This window comes from Meleagris gallopavo, chromosome 8 (assembly GCF_905368555.1).
Source record: "Meleagris gallopavo chromosome 8, MGAL_WU_HG_1.1, whole genome shotgun sequence".
NCBI lineage: Eukaryota > Metazoa > Chordata > Aves > Galliformes > Phasianidae > Meleagris > Meleagris gallopavo.
The window spans coordinates 17,748,947-17,761,975 of NC_139411.1; the positions used below are offsets into that span (position 1 = coordinate 17,748,947).

General features: G+C 39.5%; 1 protein-coding gene across 4 annotated transcripts in view; it reads right to left on the reverse strand.

Moving 5' to 3' along the window:
* ARHGAP22 (Rho GTPase activating protein 22) overlaps positions 1 to 13,029 on the reverse strand; it is a 123,223-nt gene that overhangs the window by 77,290 nt on the left and 32,904 nt on the right. The window contains exon 1 of one of the 4 annotated variants that reach the window (XM_085230175.1): positions 5,331 to 6,128. The exons of the other annotated variants lie outside the window; for them this stretch is intronic. The gene's annotated coding sequence lies outside the window, so the exon portion shown is untranslated. Of the gene's footprint in view, positions 1 to 5,330; positions 6,129 to 13,029 lie in introns of those variants that run through there. 4 annotated transcript variants of the gene reach the window in all.

Genomic DNA, 13,029 nt, shown 5'->3' on the forward strand with positions numbered 1-13,029 from the left:
TAAGTGCCACTGCTGAAGGCCAGCTGAAAAGCTGAATGTGAGGTAAAACCAGAACTGAGAGGAGAAAGAGCTTACAATGCAAAATCCCATTATGAAACACTTAGAGCTCATCAATACTCGCTTTTACAAAGATTTAACTAAATTGGCATAAAAACCAATGGAGTTAAATAGATGTAGCCCTTCAGCATAACTACAGTCAGAGTACATTTAAAGTATATCAGCATGACTTGGTTGGATAGTGAATTAACAAAAATCAATATCCATTTAGTTAAAAGGGTTTAGTAATAGAGTGCCAACCCAACAGAAACAACGAGTTCTAGCCATTGACATTATTTTTTCCCTAGACTCCAAACCCCGACCTCAGCACTATGACAGACTTGCTGAATAAATTAACTTCTGAGTTTGATTCATAAAACCTTAATGATGTTCATCTCAAGCAGAGTCAGGCCATAGTTCATGGAAAAACCAGTAGGCAATATCAATCAGAAAAGCTAGACGTTTCCCATATCTGGCATCTGTGCTTCCCCCCAAAAATAAGGGAATAATGGTAGAAGCTCAGCTACAAAAAACTCCTTATCCCTTTGTGGAGCCTACAATGAAGATACAAGCAGGACTGACTCAGAGAAGTTTCCTCCTTCTGGCATTCCTCATGTGCACCCTCTTGTGGCAAAAAACAAAAAAAAAAACCAAAAAAAAACCCCTCACCATTTCCTTCAAAAACCTATACACTTTAAATATATTCAATAAACAACTTTATGCATGAGTGGACATACATTGCTGAATCAACACAGAAGAGAAAAAAACAATAACTATTATGAAAGAAAGGAGGCATTCTACTCCCTCTTTCTATTACATGGAACACAACTATATCACTCAAAAATCAATGTAGTCTTCATTTTTGCTCCCCATATTGTAGTAACAGTTTGCATTTGGCAAGACTCTAGTGTCTACTACCACAACAGTGAGAAAGGACAGTGCTGCAGAGTCACAGAACGGGATCCATGAACTGAATCTGTCATCAGCAGCCCTGGGGTCTCAGAGAAGGGCATTTTAAGAACCATGGCATGTCAATACCTGTAATGAGAAGGGTCTTTCAGGACACACATCTCAAAAAAAATAAGCATGTCCTCACAAAAGTTACAACATTACACTGACTCTGTTTCCCCTATTTTGTATTAGCTACATACATCCATTGGCAAATCCCCTCAATTAGACATGTTTGGTATGCAAGGACACTCCCTCCAGAACAGGGATCAGGAAATAAGGGTATCAAAGCAGGGGACAGACACATCTTGAAAAGACTGCAACTTCAAACAGGGATGGATGAGTCAGGTCAAAGACTGAAAATAAAATGTATCCCTCAGCAACTAGATACTGTCCAGTCTTTACAGTGCCATACTTCGTACTAGAGTAAAAATGAAAACATTACTTCTAGTTACAACAATTTTATTCTTACTGCAGAAGTTACACCATTTAAAGCCTTCACGCTTGGTGGGAAATTTTTTTTCTAGGAACCTGTATTATAATACTCAATTTCTTTAAAATGCTTTTGAAATTTGTGCTTTATTTACACTGGATTGCCTTCCCTTTCAATGAGGACCATTTAGTCAGATGTAGAATTTTGACTTAACCAAGAAAGATTCCCTGAAAGAAACAAACACAGCAGACAAGAATATACCACAGGCATAATTCCTTCATGCTTTCCTCCCTTTATGTAATGTTTGTGCACTAATTATTCACGTAGTTGATCTAGATATCTCCCATAAGACTGGAATGTCATTACAGCATAAGAACCATTTCAACACTGAACACCTTCATGACTGTCTGGACTTTCCGTTTCTAACCTTAGACTGACATCAGAGATGTCTAGGAAGATCTTAGCCCTACAGAAAGGTAAGGACTGTCCTTAAGTACAAGAGCAGTCAAGCCCAGCCTGCAGCTTTTCTCTCTCAACATTTTGAACAAGTGATACCAGAGAATTTGCAGGTGTCCTTTCAAACATGCATATAACTATTAGATGACCAATCTGTAAAAAATAATAGCTAAAGCCTAAAACGATTGTAAGCCAGTGCAGGAGGGGACCGCAGTGCAAGCAGGAGTTTAACATCACAAGAACAGTCCTTGAGAGCAGCATCCTTCTTTCACTGTTGTATAAAGACTACTGAATGCATCACTCCGGACTAACCTTTAGCATGATTTTTCAATCTTGTCATTAACTGAAGCAGTTTGATCCAGAGCTTACAGTCAGTTTGGAGTGCTCATGTTTCCACAATATACAGCACTCTTACACTTTACCAGGTGTCTTTTCTCCAACATGCATTTTTGGCCTACCGTAGGCTAAAAGTCTTAAGCCCTACAGTAGAATTCATGAAGCACAGAGTTAGCATAGTACGGTTAGGTTGCAGTTGGACTTGATGATCTTTAGCGTCTTTTCCAACCTGAGCAATTCTATGGTTCTCCAAGTGTTAGAGGGCCTGCAGAAGCGTTCCTCTATTTTCAGTAGATTTGGGGGAAACAAACATACCAAAACCACAAAAAAAATTAAAAAAAATTAAAAAAAATCAGCAACAACAATAAAAACCACATCCAAACCATAGAACCATAACCAAACACATTCCTTTCCTATTTTCTTTACAGACTGCAAGTTTCCTTGCCACCTGTCTCACTGTGCTAAGCACAGTAAGGCTGTGGTTCTTTGAGTAATGCTCCCCCTACCCAACTGGAGTCATTTTCATGAAGGTTCACTGGACTTGCACCAAAACTGGGAAGTCATCCCTTCAAGTGATGCACACTATATTGGTCCTCAAATCCACTATCAACTAAATAGTAGGATTGGTCAGAACCAGGGAGATGTGGAGGATGCAAAAAGACATCGGTATGTGGGGTTCATTCAGAATTGTTTGGGCAAACTACTGATTATGCCCCATATACAAGTATTGCTAAAAAAAAAAAAAAAAAATCTGCCTCCTAGAATGGCTTCTCATACCAAGAGCTTTGGATTGAAGTTCATGTCTTAAAGGAGGAGACCTTGGTCTATTAAAACCATCTTATTTATAACACCATGATGGGCTCCAGAACTTTGAACTTTTTCAAGGCAAGAAGCAATTTAAGAACCACGGTTTCAACAAAGTTTCATCTCCTCACCACGGACATTAAAGAAAGAAAATCTTCAATGGAAGTCAGCAGCCTCAGCTCTCTGATCACAAAGCACTGTTGAGTGTGTCCCATTAATCATGACAGCAACTATTTGCAAATACACAACACGGCAGGTCCGTTAGGATAACGTCAATATAACAGTTAGTACATATATGACACTTTAAATTACTAGATACTGATTAAGAAGTTAGAGAAATTATGAAGAGAAAGCTTTACATTTTAAGTGGTTCAATGGCCAAAGATCTATCCGAACAACAAAAGCAGAACAAAAAGCACATTTGAAAAGAAAATAGATTTGCTGACAACTATAGCAGAAGAGCACAGATAAGAGATTGTATTCAGTCATTTCAGCTTGGTCTTTTAATGTATAATTTAGCTATTTCCAAAAGTTCTCATGGCTGCTGAATTCTGTATGGCAACAAAGACTGGCTTAGCACACACCTCACATGTCAAACCCACACAAGTGGTAGTAATTACGAAACTCCTTGAGGAGCAGATTCTGATGGACACTTCAGTTGAAAGCTGTTATCTAGTCCATATTGATCACAATTAGCAATTTGGTTTTAGAACAGAAAAACAGATCTGCCAGAAAACTACTGGGATTACTACTCAGAGCTGACTGTACACAACATGCTGCCCCTAGGCAAGGAAGTCAGAACAGGAAACCTACACAAGAAACACAAACTTGCCCAATTTCACATTAAGAGAGATTCTCCTTGCTATGATTATTTTTAGTCAGATTACCAGGCCTCATAACTCTGACTTTGATGATGACCAAGACATTTATTCACATAAAAAATATTCACTGTAGAATCAGTACTGAACGCTAGCCATGACACAGCTGCAGGAGCATGCCTTTTATTAAATAACTCAAATATCAAAACCCCATTGTGGGTCACACAGTGGCTGCTGAGACTGGCATATCCAACCAAGCTGTCATCACACCGCATTGCCTCCCTGGGAGCCAAGCAATAATAACTGGCAACTGCAGCCTTAACAGTGGCTTTCACTAACACTGATTGAGGATAAATCCCATCTATTGCACTACAAAATGACATGGGTTTAGACCAGTCAACTCTATTTCCTGGAATGATAAATATGGTATCTCATTGTCCTGTGGCTTACAAGGAAGACTAACAGGAGCAGAGGTTTTGTCAAGAAGCTGCATACACAGATCATTGTGTTCTGCACAGCAGTACTGCTCAGTTCTAACACTGCACTGATGCAATTAGACTGAAAGTAGCTAAAAAGAGATGAAGCAAAACCCACTGTGCTGTAAGCCTCTAGATCTGTTTTCAACTATATTATATGCCTTATTCAGCTCACCTAGTGGCATTACTGTAATGGACTGCCACCTACCCTGGTGATATTAAATTATTGTTTAGAACCATGTTACACTTAAACCCAGAAAGGATTTTTATGCACAGTATGAAGGAAATTAAAATCTGGACAAAAGCAAATTATTTCAGGAGGATTTCACTTCAATGCAAAACTTTCTCAGTACTCCAGAACAAAAGAAAACCAAGATCCCTGGAGCATTACTGCTATTTAAGAGGAAATGTCTCAGTATATTTAATTCAATCAAAACTTATCCCATGTATTCACCCTGTGAATGAGCAATCTGTGCACCTTTCAATTCTCAAAGACAGCAAAGGGACTTGTTTAGATTAGTCTACAGAAGTTTTCTCTATCCTTTGGGAGTTCTGCATTCCTTCCACAACTGAGCAGACAAACAAATCTGCATTGTGATACAGCAAAACAAGGTTAAGACATTTATCAGCACTGCGTTTAAGCATATTTTAATGGCAGACTATACAATGTTGATCTATTCTGGAAGACAGGAATCTCAAGCTTTCTCCCACACTTTACTAAGAGCGTGTCACACAACTTCCAATGTGTTATTTCTGTACTGATTTCCAGAAGTGCCATGCCCTCCAACCTTGCACTGACTTCAGAAGGCATCTTGAACTCTGATTCTGAAGACCAGCTCTTTAACTTCTCAGTGTCCTCCTCTGTGAAACAGGAACATGCAAGATCTGCACTCCAGCTGAATTATTTCTGAACACAGGCAAAAAGCAAACAAACAAAGCAATCCATGGAAATGTACAGTAACATTTACTTCCTACCATTACGTTCCTCTGAATCAATGGAGAACTCAACAACTGCAGACTTACCGCTGCTGTAGAAGGTCTCTTCAAGCAATGCAGCTCTGGAAACTGAGTCATTGTTCTAGCTGACCATGCCAGGAAACTCAACAGTTATTGTAGAGCGATCAATATGGCTAGTTTGCTACCAAGTAGGTTTCTCCATTTGGGCGGTGCTCAGTATTAGTGAAGCTACCCCATTCCCATACTTGGTGGTTCACAGGTCATACAGTGATTGGTATTTAGCTGCACTGATTCAAAAATCAGACTTCGCTTTGAAGAAGCATTGTCATTAGTGAATTTGAGAGACCGTATTCCCCGTTTTGAATCCCAGTTGAACTTTTTCCTTCTACAGTCACGACTAAAGTATGTACATCTTTGCCTCAGTTTTTCCTTCTGTAAAATACTAACATCACATTTCCAGAAACTGAACTATTTTTATTTAAATCCAGCTGACAAATGATGAGAAATGAGAAAATCTCCCACAGTTCCACATATGTCCAGGCTGCATTTAGGCAACATTTTAACACCATTCAACACAGTCATCTCCCCAGGAGTGAACAGCAGTTTCACTATCACTGTAGCTGAGGTGGCTTCAAGGATGAAAACTTCTCTTTCAGAAAAAAAATAATGACTTGCCTGAGGAGCTAGGAAGGGACAGTAGCTGAACAGGCAGTACAGTAAACAGGAACATGTGTTCCCCTTCCGCCAGATGATGAGGGGAAAAAAAAAAAAAAACTTTTGAGGCAGCAAACTGAAAAGGAAAAAGAATAAAGAAAAAATATACATATAAAAGGATTAATTCCTAGTATTAGCAAGATTATCCAGGCATTCGGTAGACATATTAACCTGACTTTTCCGGAATCAGAACCTAAGCTATCTCTAGCTGCTAAAAAACATGATAAAACCTAATGTAAGGGTAGATTAGCGCCCACCTGCTGCTGCAGAGCCCATTCACTTCAGAGACATCTGGTGTTAACCTCTGTCAGAGACAGAAACCAGACCTTGGGTCAGATCCAGTCTAGCAACTGCTACATTCTCAGGAAAACAACAGGTTTAAATAATTTGATAAGTAATGGCTCAGCAACAGTTCAGTCCAGGGAAACTGATCTGATGGGGAAAACAAGCCTTGATCATTCTTTGTTTTATCCACTGTCTGAGAAAGGCTACTGCCACAGATTTTTTTCATGTATTGTTTTCCTTCTGTTTTGCATAATTCAGAAAGTAATGCTCAGAGCAGGATATATGAAGTGGGTAAATCAGCTTCAAAAATCATGCCCAGAAAGGAGTGCGCTTCATTATTTTTTTCAGCAGAAGCCAAGAACTTCCAAAGGTTTACTTGTATTCCTACATTCAAACACTTATTGTTCCATTCTGTTGTTTCAAAAGAATAATTCAAGTTCCTCTTCCCTTTGTACCTCTCTTTTGTAATGAAGTGTGTCTCTACCATATACAGTAGACAAACTTTTTGAGCAAGTGGCCAGGTTGTGAGAAGAAATCACCAGGTTAAGAAGCAGTGAGATTGACGTGTGGTATTGTACAATGACAAGAGCAGACCGACAGCCCTGTCTTAAGCCCCTGCAAGAAGCAGCTAAGCAAGCTTCCAACCCTGAGGAGACAGGCAGCAAAAATATCTGCTGCAAAAACAAAACAGAGAGCTACAAGCAATACAAGACTCCCGGTGTATGCTGAAAATAAATCCCTGGTCCAGGTTTTGGACAGACCATCCTGATGTTCACCACTGTGGATAATATCATTAAAGAGGTTAAGACTGGAGGCAGTCTAGGCTGCAGTGACTGTGTTCTGGTTGAGTATGTGATCTTGAGGAAGATAAGCCTTGAGTTAGAGATGGAGTTAGGACCCTGAACTTCATGAGAGCAAAACTCCAGCTGTTTAAGGAATAACGAGATCCCCTGGGAAACAGTTGTTAGGGACACAGGAACAGAACAAGCTGGCAACTCTTTAAGGAAACCTTTCTGAGAGCATAGGAGCTCTCCATCTCCCAGCAAGAGAAATCAAGGAGAGGAGGCAGGAAACTGTCATGGCTGAGCAAGGACCTGTTGGTCTAACTGAAGTGATAAGAAGAAAACAAAGGCCTAGAAAGAATACAGGAATGCCATCTGGACATGCAGGGATGGGATCAGGAAAGCTTAAGTACAGAACTGAACTTGGCAAGGAAAGTGAAAGATAACAAGAAAGGATTCTTTACATACATTGGTCAGAAGAGACAGGCATCACAGTCGTCACTGAAATTCAGTCTTCCTATGACTCACATGTCCCTGAACCACTAGGCTGGGGTTGGGACAACAAAATCCCTCCCCCTGTAAGAGCAGAGCAAGTCTGAGACAAGCTCAAGAAGCTAGAATGTATACAAGTCTATGGGGCCAGATGACACACATCCCAGTCTCTGGAAGGAATGAAGTATATTCTTTACTCAAAGTGGTGAAGCACTTGAACAACTTGCCCAGAGAAATTGTGGAGGCATTCAAGACTAGGTTGGACAGGGTCCTGGGCAACCTGATCTAGTTTCTGGCAATCGTGCCCATGGTAAGGGTGTGGGAGCTTGATGATCTTTAAGTTTCCTTCCAACCTACACCATTCTATAACACCAATATTGTAACTCCAGAATCAAAACAGAAGCAAATTACAACATAAAACAATTTTACTGTAAATCTCTAGGTCCACTGCTAATAAGAATAAAACAGTCGCAGGGTATGTCTCTGGCTCAGACTCGTACACTCATGTGAGTAACATCTGAGTGCCCCTTGACATTGCTGCTGTTTTCAAGCAGATTCCTCTTATTTCCTTGGAATCTCATTCTCTTCCCTACAGCGATGGTCAAACTATTTTTTGCTTCCCAAGGGAAGATGCCTGTTACTTGAATTGCTTACAGCCAAGCTGGACAAATCACATGAGAATATGCCGAGGGGAACAATGCTGCGTATGATTTCTCAGCATTCCTGAGAGCTGCAGACAGAAAGGAACTGGTGGAGCCAAAGCCCTCCCTCCCACCATCCTTCAGTCTGACTCTGCTGCTGAAGGATGTCTGCCCTAGAGGGCTAATCAGCAAGGCACACACATTGGCATACACTGATTTTCCCACACAGAAAGCCAAAGCACAGATTTTTCAAGGCTTTACTTAAAGAGCTGGACAAAAAAAAACCTATATGCTTCAGTCAATGAGAGAGAAGTTTCTGATTCCACCTCTTAAATGCTTAAATACTTTAACTTCAGGAAGAGGCCCTCCAGACTGGAAGAAAACTTGTCCTCATGGAGCATGAGGAAGCAACAGCAAGTGCGAAGGCTCAGCAAGGGTTTCCTTCAAGGACTGTGTTGACTTCTCTCATCCTAATGCTTTTCCTTGTCCCCAGAATAGCTCTGAATAAGAGCATCCTAGAAGCAAACTAGACAAACTCCTGCTGTGTACCTTGTTTCCTACTGCCCTGGAGTTTCCTGCTGAGCATTAAGGGTATGCAGCATAGCAGCTGCCACGGGACAGGAAAGGCTCCATCCCAAAATCAAGTGCAGATAGTGCTGACAGAGATTCAAAAAGATCACTTGTTCTAATGAAGTCATAGGACAAGTATTACAGAGTCTAACAGTAAAATCTACTATCCTCACCCTCAAAAAAAAAAAAAAAAAAGAAAAAATATTACAACTAGGAAGTGTGAGGCTGTAATACCAAGTTAAATACCAGATCTGAATTTAGCAGTGTGGCATAATGATTTTCAGCGGGCAGGGGGCTGGACACTGGCTGTAGGTTGCAAGACTGGATGCAGAAAACTAGCAAAAGGAGCTGAACTATGAACAGGAGAAAACTATCCTGCTGTAACACATTTTCACTATGTCTAAAGAAATTACTTCATTAGCATTTTTAAGCATGTATCAAGATTACTTAAAGAACACTCAATCCACATAATCAAAAACATCTTCTGAAATCTTAGATTTTGGCAGATCACTGAAAACAAATGCAAAAAAAACCATTACACTTGTTTTCTTTTGTAAGTATCACATCCTTTTTTTCCCTATAATATCGAGGTAGATTCTCAGCTCCTTGTAATTAAGATACTAAATCTACAAGGCATGAAAAGCAGGTCTCCCAAACCATTGCTCTAACCACTGGACTTCCTTATATACCCTTACTTGCTTTGTAATCACAGCTTTTGTCAGCATCTTAATAGCAAGAATATAGACAAAAAAGGAAATGGTGACACATGGTCTTTTGCATTTCGCATTTAGATGTCAGCAGTTTGCTAAGGGGTCACTGTATAGCCCAGCAACCTCATAGTAACAGGATATATACAGACTGTTGAAATAACTTAATGACTTTCCTTATCAACTATGCTTCTGATATCTGATTTGATTGACAAAGGGTACAGGGAGGCAAGGCTAGACAGTCATAGGGACATCTGGGATACTGCAGCAGCCAATCAAACTGAAGTACATGTACTGTCTATCCAACAACCAAAACAATAAAATTTCTGGGATGAGGGGGGAGGGGAGAGACATCCTTGCTGTAGGCATTCTTCCCTCACATCTTATAATATAGCAGTACTTCTCTCACACCAGGTCCTGCTGCAGGGACACATGACCAAAAGGATCCATGTCTGCCCACAGGCCTCAACTGCCAGCTCAGGGTCAAAGAATATAAAAAAAACTGGCACATACATCACAGTTTCCAGATGAATTGCAATGGTCTTTTTAGAGATTTGTTAGAATTGAGTTAATTTACAGGGAGACTTTAAAATAGATCATCTCATTCATTTCTCAGCTCCTTGACAGATTCATTTTCAGAGTCACTCAGCTCAGTTCATTAAATCTGACAACACAGCATGACTGAATATTCATTTCTACTCTGAGATGTCAGCACACTTAAGAAGCTTAGAGAGAAAACTTTTGCTGCAAAGCCAAGAAGGGCAGAGGGGACTCTTCTGTAACCCCTGCTGTCCCCACAGCAGCAGTGAAATTAATCAGGACTGGATCCTCACAAGCTTACTCAATTGGTTACTGCCAAGAGAGCGTGCTGTGAGCTCTCTCTCCCACCAACATTTTAAGTCAAGAAATTCCCTTAAAAGCAAGAGGACAATCCTGTCTTCTCTATGAGGTCAAGTGACAGCAAACTCCAGTCCATTTCTCACACACAATCTGCCAACTGTAGAACAGAAACCACAGCCATGGGGTGACTGGCACAGTACGCCCCTGGTGTAATGTTTCATAGAGTATGCCTTCTTCTTGGTTAAAAAGAAATTTAATGCTCCAGCCCTCTCAGAAGCACACTGATTACAGAGTTGCAAAACTTATCTGTCAGGCTGCTGTTTCACTGCCTAGATTGAGACAACTGCTAAAAAATTAAACTCAGCTGTTATTAAATTAGCAAAATGAGGAGCCTATCTGCTACTACAAAACATCCTCAAATATCAGAACAACTTCTGAACATATTTTTTCACTACACACAAGAAAAAAAGGCAAAACAATTGGACTTCTCATACTATAATACCACCTATTATACTCTCATTTTCCTGTTATGCTCTCTTTAACAGTTTTATGCTTTCAAATGCAGATTTATTAAAGCAGGGACAACCACCTAACTGGCACCACAGGCCCCAAATTGCTATGCTGCTAAGAACTATGCATGACATGAAGCACAACCGCTGTGGATTCAGATACAGAGGATCTGAATTCAGTCCAAACTTCTTGGACAACGCAAACAATAATGGAAAAAAGCAGTAGTTTAAGCCCTAACCTATTCAGATGCTGGAAAGCCTGTCATATGGAAATTACTTTTAGGATGCAAGTGATGTGGAATGTTCCCATTTTCAAGCAGCATTTTTTTCTTATACGGAATCAATTACCACATAATCATCCATGCTATACCATACGATAACTTTGAAAATCAAAACAAGATGTTCAAATCCTTAGATACCATCTTTTCTTAAAAAGGCTGTTAATTATTTTTGTATTTGTTAATAGTGCTGAAGTTATACATTCTGATAATAAATAAAATCAATAAAATAGTGTTATTATCTCAACAATAAACATTCAATGAACACAGGGTCTGTTTTTGTTCTGTTAAATTAATTACATCCATAAATACTGTCAGTAACTCATCTGAAAGACCCTTTGGCTTACAGCAGCTGCTGACAGCAATGATCATCTGCAACAGATGCAAGACACCCAGTGTTAACATTCTGACAAAGTATGAAATATTAATTACAATAAAACTAGTTGATTACAACAAGCCCAGCTGTTCTCAGAGTTTAGTTCTCAGAAACTAAAGCATTAACTGCCTAAGAAAGCAAACAAGTCCAAGGGATAACAGGACTGTCCTTCATGGAGGCTGTAACACAAAGAAGCTTGCTTTGTAAAATCCCTTGGCTGATACCTGAAGGAGTTAACAGACTACAGCAAGCCTGGAGATCCTTTCCCAGGATGTGTTGGGAGACATTGCAGAGAAGATACTGCTCATATACCCTCGACACTTTGACTTGCATAAATAAGATCTGTCCTGCTTCCAGAGTTGCTCATGGCTTGTTTGTTTGGAAAATATCAAACTTCTCATCCTCACTAAATTAGAAGTCTGACCCAGTGCTGCAGAACTGTGATCACTGCTGCTCCAAGAATGGGTTTGGGCCCAGATAAGGGTTCCGTTATGTCCCAGTTCAGTCTGACTGACTTAGTACATAAATTTTTGGGTTTTTTTTTTTTTTTTTAATTCATTTACAAATACAAAACCAACAAAAATATACTGCTATGCCAGCTGCCAAACACCACATCTCTCTAAACACTTCTTCCCTCAATTCTCATGCTCTGCTATAGATGATTCTTCTCCACTTCATAGTTTGGTAATAAAAAAGGTCGACTCATTCACTTTGTTTATAGAAAGTGAGCAAGTTCTGTATCATCCCAGTCAGCAACAGACATTATTTATCTGTATTTGCTTTCAAGAATGCTATTACTTATCGACACATAGATACATAGCAACATAGATACTCCATACTAAATTCAATGCGCAAATGGACATGAACTATCCAACCTGCTTTAATTTCCAACTGCTCAGTTATTTTCAGAGTGTCCACAGGCTACTGAGCACTTCTGCAGCAGAGCAGATAGCCCAATCACAGTTAGCCACGCATAACAAACTTCCATATTGTGTTTCACTTGAGGCTTCAAGGACAATTTCTGGTAGATCCTTTTCTAGCAAAAAAGAAAGGACAAAACATATGCAGTGGGACAAGTATTTACTCAGCTTCACTGCTCCACTGATTTTTTCAGATCCAGGACAAAAATTACAAGTGACAGAACTAATTAGAAACTGCTGAAATGTAACAAGTGGTTTGCATTAAGGGAAATTACTACAGAATACCTGAGAATGGAATTTTTGAATTAAAAATATAATAATAATCTTTAAAAGCTTGAAGTAATACTTTTGAACTTTTTTTCTTTTACAAATTTAATTGTCAGAAATATTTTACTTGAGATTGCAATGCAGGTGAATTAATTGATTCCATCTCCAATGAAAACGTGCTTTTGAGTCACCAAAAGCTTTTCTATATAGTCATAACAGGCTAATTCAAAAGGGCTTTTATAGAATAGAAGAATACAATGAAATAAGCAACAAATTATTTACAGTACTTTCAGCAGGAAACAACAGTTTATTTTCTCATTCTCCTACTTACTGTGCAGCATTTGTCGAGTTACATTTCCTCTCTATACCGAAAAACTAAGATAA